The sequence below is a fragment of the Lissotriton vulgaris genome, chromosome 11, assembly GCF_964263255.1.
Source record: "Lissotriton vulgaris chromosome 11, aLisVul1.2, whole genome shotgun sequence".
In the NCBI taxonomy this organism is placed as follows: domain Eukaryota; kingdom Metazoa; phylum Chordata; class Amphibia; order Caudata; family Salamandridae; genus Lissotriton; species Lissotriton vulgaris.
Window position 1 is genome coordinate 226123871 of NC_141699.1, and position 7176 is coordinate 226131046.

The following is a 7176-nucleotide window of genomic DNA, read 5'->3' on the forward strand; positions in this document are numbered from 1 at the left end:
CTGTTGTATATTATACCAAGACTGCATTGCTGTATTTACAAGTCTTTGTGATCATCCGGATTGGGAAAATAAAATAAGGACTTTTTCACAACTTGGTTACACAAATATGGACAATCATTGTTTGAATAGACATTTTCTGTAAATTTTACAGATACGTGTATATATATTTTTTGTGCTCAGGGAACTCCACAAATATCTGCATAGAGACCACTGACCATTGAAAAACAAGACTGAGCCCCGCCTGTTGCTGCAGTGACCATCTGAAGACGGAGACCAGCTAAGGAGCAGTACAGAGCCGGTAAGTGGGGTGAGACAGAATGCACACAAAACCATGCCACGCTTGGAGCTCGCGTGCGCGTATAAAAAAAAAATATATATATATATATATATATATATATATATTGCATGTGGCTTGCGAGGATGGAAGGGGGACAGGAGATGTGCACACCAGATTCCCCCTATCTCGAAAGTCAACTTTCTCTCACTTTTGCACAAAATCTCTTCTGGTTCTCCTGGCGACTGCTGCCCCCCCCTCGGCCCTTCGGGAAGCTTTCACTTCCTGTCCTGAACCCCCCCCTGGCCCCCTTAAACAACTCTCTGACCACTGGGGAGGTTCCTTGTTCCTTCAAACAGGCCGAGGTGGTAGCCATCTTGAAAAAACCTTCGGCAGACCCCTCCATCATGAGCAACTATCGCCCTATATCTCTTCTCCCTTTCCTCAGTAAAGTTCTGGAGTCGCATGTAACTCAAACCCTCAGCACTTTTGTTGAGGATTCGTGCGTCTTGGACCCCCAGCAGGCGGGGTTCAGACCTGCGCATTCCACAGAAGCAGTTATTCTCTCCGTGATGGAGGAATTGCGCAGAGGGGCCGACGCTAACACCGGTCAGGCCCTGGTTCTCCTGGATCTGCCGTCCGCCTTTGACACGGTCGACCATAATATTTTGGTCGACCGTGTCAGAGAGGCTGGCATCCAGGGTACCGCCCTGGACTGGGTTCAGTCTTTCTTGACTAAGCGTCAACAAGCCGTCAGGCTGTCCCAGTTCTCCGCTACTCAGGTCGAGCTGACCTGCGGCGTCCCGCAGGGCTCCTCTTTGTCCCCACTCCTTTTTAATCTGTACCTGGCTCCGTTAATACGTTCCCTCCGCGGGTTTAGTGTCACCGCGTTTAATTACTCGGATGACATTCAACTGGTTTTTACCATTGATTCCTCTGACGAATCAATTACCACCTTTCAAAACACGCTCTGCTTCATTAGCAATTGAATGAGCTCAAACCACCTGAAGCTCAACCCAGACAAGACCGAGCTGGTTCTTGTCGGGGGACCCTCCAATCCTTGGCAACCCTCCTTCTGGCCTGCAAGTCTGGGCAGTCCCCCTTGCCCTGTTAATTCAGACAAAAGCCTGGGAGTCGTCATTAGCAACGATCTCTCTATGACGCCCCAGATAAGCGCAGTAGTGTCCTCTAGCCATTTCCAACTCAGGAAAATTCGTAAAATCTCCCGCCTACTCACTACCGAGGCCCTTACTTTGGCCTTGCTTGCGTTAGTCATGTCTAGGCTTGACTACGCAAAGGCATTGTATGTGGGCATTCTTGATTACCAGCTTAAGAGACTTCAGTTGATCCAGAATCAGGCCGCTCGCTTGATCTATCACCAACCTAGAGATCAACATGTTCGCCCCCTTTTAAAAAGTCTCCATTGGCTCCCGGTATCTGCTCGCTGTAAATTCAAGCTTGGCTGTATTATCTCAAAATCTCTTGCAGGCCACGGCCCCCTTTTTATTTCTTCTCTTCTCCACCCGTATGTTCCTCCTCGCAATCTTCGGTCATCCCAGATGGCCTTGCTATCAGTTCCCAGATTTAAGAGGAAGAAACACGGCGGCCTTAGGTTTTTATTTCTAGCCCCATCATTTTGGAATTTCCTTCCCCTTCCTCTTAGGTTGCCTTCTCCATACTCCAGGTTCAGATCCCTCCTTAAAACCTTCCTCTTCACTGAGTCCTATAACTAGTTGTCAATTTCACGCTCTTTTCTTTGTTCCCTCAGCACAAGCGCCAAGAAACCTAATGGTGTTAGTTGCGCTCAATAAATTCATTTAACATAACATAACACCATGTGTCTGTACGTGTGTGTTGACGAGCTCCATTCGCCCCTGTGCGTGCCCATCTCCTGTCTCCGTTGTGAGACACGTTAGCAACAATAGATCTCGCTGGCGATAGCGCTGCTTCGCCAGGTGCGAGACCTAAAAATCAGCAGTGGAGGTTAGTGGGGCTGCCACCGCAGTGCTTATTGTTAATGCCCTGAGTGCTACAAAGTCATATTTGATCTCTGTTACCGACATTGGCAATGCATTTGTCACCCTAAGTTCAAACAACAAAGCCCAAACTATGTAGAAGTAGTGTAACTAAACACCGAAAGAGCACATAACATCCCCTTACTATATTTTCCACACAGAAATAGGGGAGGAATTGTACCAATTAATATTTCCTCATAAACTATTCCTGGAGGTAAACTGAGAGGTGGGCGAGCCAAAGAATGAACAGGGAGAGCTGAGCCTATGGTCTGGCTGGGCTCTAAAAGCCTGTGCATGGGCCTGGCCCTGAAATTTTCCTGCCAGGGAAACCGTTCAACAAACACCATTTAAAACTATTAGAATGTCTGTCTTTTCAAAACTCTGAAAGTGTGCGTGTGTGTTTTTTTTAATATGCGGGAGCGTTTACCTTTAGCCCACCAGATGGCACTGAGGGGTATTGACAGTTTTTAAATGTTAACTGAGACACATTTATGCCCCGCCTCTGCCCAGAGGCCAATGCCATTACTGAAATAAAAGACAAGTCATGTATTTGAAGGTGTGGTGTTATGTGCTTAAAAATCAGGAGGCTCGGAGACATAAAAGAGTCACCTAGTATCACACAATTAAACAGGGAAGCCTGGACTGATCCCAGGTTTTGTAGATATGTATTCAGCCACTAGACCGCTATTTCGTTCCCCTGTTTTAAATTTTAAAAAAATGAACGCATTGTCTTTTATTCTTGGGAAATGAGATTAAAGTGTGGGTAACAGACAGAAGCCACATGAAAGCTTGGCACCTTTTTGGCTCAAGGGATCACGAAGACCTCGAGCTGCACCACAGTCAGGCATCTAGCTCGAGACTTGCTCAAGCTTTCAGTGGCTCGCCCACGTCTAAGTAATCTGCAGGTGTCCATATGGAAGGTGTCCCTTCAGTGCTCAAGGACTTTTGAAATCCGTTAAACATGCATAGGACTCCAGGAGCACAGCTACGTGTTACGAATCAGCTCCTTTGTGGCTGATGACAAGAAATTCAACTACATTTTTCCTAGAATATCTGTTCATTCTTGACAAGTATTTGGCCACCTCAAGTTTCTAAAAAAATCCTCGACCTAGTTAAAGGATGATGAGATATCTATAATTTGCTATCACAGGTCACAAATCTCGTTTTTAAAAGTTAAGATTGTATGACAAGTTATAGGGGGCAATATAATCCATTCACCTCTTTTAATAGTTTGTCGCCCGCATGAAATAAGACAACGTAATATGGGGATGAATGAGTTCAAATTATGAAATACATGTGAAGGGGACCAAAATATAAAATTTGCATTTAACTAATAGCTGGGAGAAAAGAAAAATGTATAAGATTTAATGTGAAACAAGGGATGTGTGCAGAGTCCATACAGCTACATGACAACAGTGGTACGAAGTTACATTTTTAGGCTTCATATTTACTAATCATTGATATCAAGAGTGTTAGTCCAATTGGTTCACTTGAAATTAACTAAGACCACAACCCCTAGCAATGCAGGAAGTGAATAAGGAAAGTACAAGACCGGAAAATTACATCCATGATGACATGGATTCATCGGATAACCGTAGTCCAGCCAAACAGGCAAATTTAATTATTAGGAAACACCAGACTAAAACATATAAACTCAAAAGGAAGTGCCTCAAGAGCAAACTAAGCACTTAGATACAGAGTTTCTCTTATTATGATGCTGTCCACGGTTGGAAACAGGACTAAAAACTATTTACATTTAAACAGCTTTCATCCCCTTACATTATGCCTTTTCTGTGTTGAAATGTGCACAAGGATCCACTTAAAATAGGTATAGACGCAACTTTAATTTGGGTTCTACAACCATTTGAGTAAATAGCTTCCATTTACCAGGTATCGAATAGTTATGTCCTTAGTCATGCAACAAATTACCTACTGCAAGCTGTACCTTCACTAAAGATCCAGGTGCTGCGTGCCTGACTTACCAATACTGTTTCATGATAGTGGCAAACTGCCCATACTATAGTTTAGAATCCCTTCTTATTAGACATACTTTCTAGACCCATAAACAATGTAGGTTTGCATGCAAATCATAATCATGAAAAAATATAGCTGAAAGCAAAATGCGTTAAACAAAAGACAGATGATACTAAGACATTAAAAAAAATATGGTGCCTGCGGGTATAACAAACCATTGTACTGACGCTTAAGTTACTTACAGCCAGTCATCACGTACTGATATTGCACGGTTGTAAACAGCTTATTTCCTCGAGTACTACGTTTACATAAAAAAGGAAACAAGGAGTGATCAACAGCTTACCCTCAAATCAGCTAAGGACCAACGACTAGTGGTACAAAAACCTGTAGCCACGTCTAAAGTGGATGCCGATCCTATAGTCAGCGAAATTAGGGATGATGAGCAGTCCATAGAGAAACTCTATAGAGTCCTGTGGTATCTGCTTGCTGGTCCGTTACAACAAGTCTACCCTTCACCCCCATTCAAAATCGCTCCCATCCCCAAACCGCTTTTCTGGGAGGTAAAGACATCCAGGGTGATCGGAATTCAACACTCAGCAGATAACACAAGAAAAGAGAGGCTATTATTGAGGGGAACATAAACAAATACATTATAATATTTTTGCATCTCACAAGCAGTGACCCTGCTTTCCAAAACCAAAATTTATGGCACAGTTAAGACGGAAGCCTATGATTTCTTTTTATTTGAGCTCAACATTTAAGTATCACAGCCTTTAAAAATGGAGGCGAGATAACTATATCTCCCTGCTTCCCTGGGCGCGTTTACAGAAAATGTTATTTTCGAGCCCATAGAACAGTACAATGCATTTGCTTTAATTAATGCTTGACTAGAATTTGTACACCAACTAAAGGAAAACAGCGAAATAAACAGGGCCCTTACTGCTCTAAACATATTCAATGATCAGATCCTTCATTATCGGATCAATATAACTATACTACAACTATTGCGGCCGGAATCAACAATTGGGCTACAGAAGCACTTTGATATAACAATTGCACTAGTTTAGTAGACAGTCTCTGAATTAGGTAGGAGTCCGAAACCTATACAATTAAGTTCTATCGAGTGACACCTTAGCCTAAACAGGTCCAAGTACAGCACCAGGTCATATTTATTCTTCCTTTTGCTTGTAGTCTGTTCATGCTATTTTTGTGTGTTCTATTCCTGCAACAGTTCTCTCATGTAACGTAACTGGTTCTATTGTACAGTGCTCTGACACCTTCGGGTAAAGTCCGCGCTTTATAAAAATGCATTAACTAAAATAAAATAAAAACGGGCAAAGCTCAAAAACGTAAACTGCATTGAATTGTTTATTTATTTATGTAATGGTTGTTTAGCCGACGATCTCATCTGCCCCCGTGAAGCCCACCAGAGTGACTCTGTCGGTTCTTCGCTAACTCTCTGCTAACGAACAAGATGTAAATAAGCATGTTGGATCTCTATTTGACCGTCCTAGTGCACAGGCAGTGGCCCAGGGCTACCGCTCTACAGCGGAATCCTCAATTTTCTCCCACCCCAGCACAGAATCAAACTGAACGCGGAGCGGCAAATAACTAGGGGTGCACAGAAACGGTCACATGGCAGCGCACTGAGCGTACCTCGAGTTAGAACTGTAGGATTTTGCAACAGGGGATCTCCTCTTGCCTTCACCTTACCTCTCGCACACAAGCAGCCGCTAGCTGGAGAGCTTCAGACCTCCCACCTCTCCTCCTACTGCGGTCGCGGCCATACTCCACCCCGCCCCCTGTGCTTCCTGTCCCCGCCCCCTCCTCTGAGCATCTGCCCACTGTTCTCCAACCGTCTCCCCAGCTCCAGTCCGCGCTCTGAGCTTGCGCATTGTCTTTCGGCGACAGCCTGTTGTGATATAGCGATACTCACCGTGACGTCTGTAGCAAACGTAGCGGGCTGTTACAGAACATTCGGTTAAACGCTGAAGGGAATTCTTAACACATACCGTAAAAGCAGCTCATCCAAGCTCGTTTGAAAGAAGTCTGGCATTTTTTTGCTTCCGTTTCTTTAAGAATGTAGCTGTAGATATATAAAGCGATTGCTTAAAATCAAGCATCCAGTAAAATGGGGAATCACCTTACCGCTACAAACTTACTGAAAAGGAAAAGTAATAATAAAAATGAATAGAAAAAAACTCAGTTTTGGGATTAATTGTGACACTGAACACAATTTCAAGATGGCCGCGGGCTTAGGGCGCTTTCACTGCTCCATTTCCCTCCCGAAGGAGCTATAGTAAGTATTGGAGAGCAGCGAGACTGGTAGAATAGGCACGCAGTCTGTGAGATATTCCTTGTTTGGGATGCACAATTGTCAGTATTTAGGTATACATGCGTGAGACTACGTTATTTTCTCATCGGATGATTTTTATTTTGTTGTGTGGGATGCCACGATCTACGTCTGAAAGCACAGCATCCCACTTCCCATTAATATCTTTACATATGCATATCTATGGTGGCACTCAAAGTAGTTATGGGTGTGATGTAGTTTTGCTTGCCCTGTCTTCAATCTAAGGTGCTATTTGTGAACCAGTAGCGGTGTTTACCTTCTTAAGATTTTGTTGCTCCGCAAATGGACTTGGTCAAAATGTAAATCAAATATCATTTCAGATTAACCATTGAGTGTCAATACAATGTAAAGGCAACACAAAATACAAATAATTGGCAAATAATCAATTTGTCATTTGTAATATAAAAGCATGAAGCTCAGAATAAAATGCAAATCAATAAATAACAAGACAGAGTCTAATTCAGCTAAGTTAATAGGTCATCAATCATGGGTCAGACCAACAGAGTGTAACCATCCAAAGGTCAGGGGAGGATGAACCTAAAATTCTCTGGCTAAAGCTC

At 43.4% G+C, this 7176-nt stretch overlaps 1 protein-coding gene across 5 annotated transcripts in view; it reads right to left on the reverse strand.

Moving 5' to 3' along the window:
* Positions 1 to 6098, reverse strand: part of TPST2 (tyrosylprotein sulfotransferase 2) — a 496074-nt gene extending 489976 nt beyond the window's left edge. Inside the window, exon 1 of one of the 5 annotated variants that reach the window (XM_086943144.1) lies at positions 5977 to 6098. The gene's annotated coding sequence lies outside the window, so the exon portion shown is untranslated. Of the gene's footprint in view, positions 1 to 5919 lie in introns of all 5 variants that reach the window. The other 4 variants (XM_086943143.1, XM_086943145.1, XM_086943142.1 and 1 more) reach the window with 4 other exon arrangements.
* Between the last annotated feature and the right edge of the window lie 1078 nt (positions 6099 to 7176).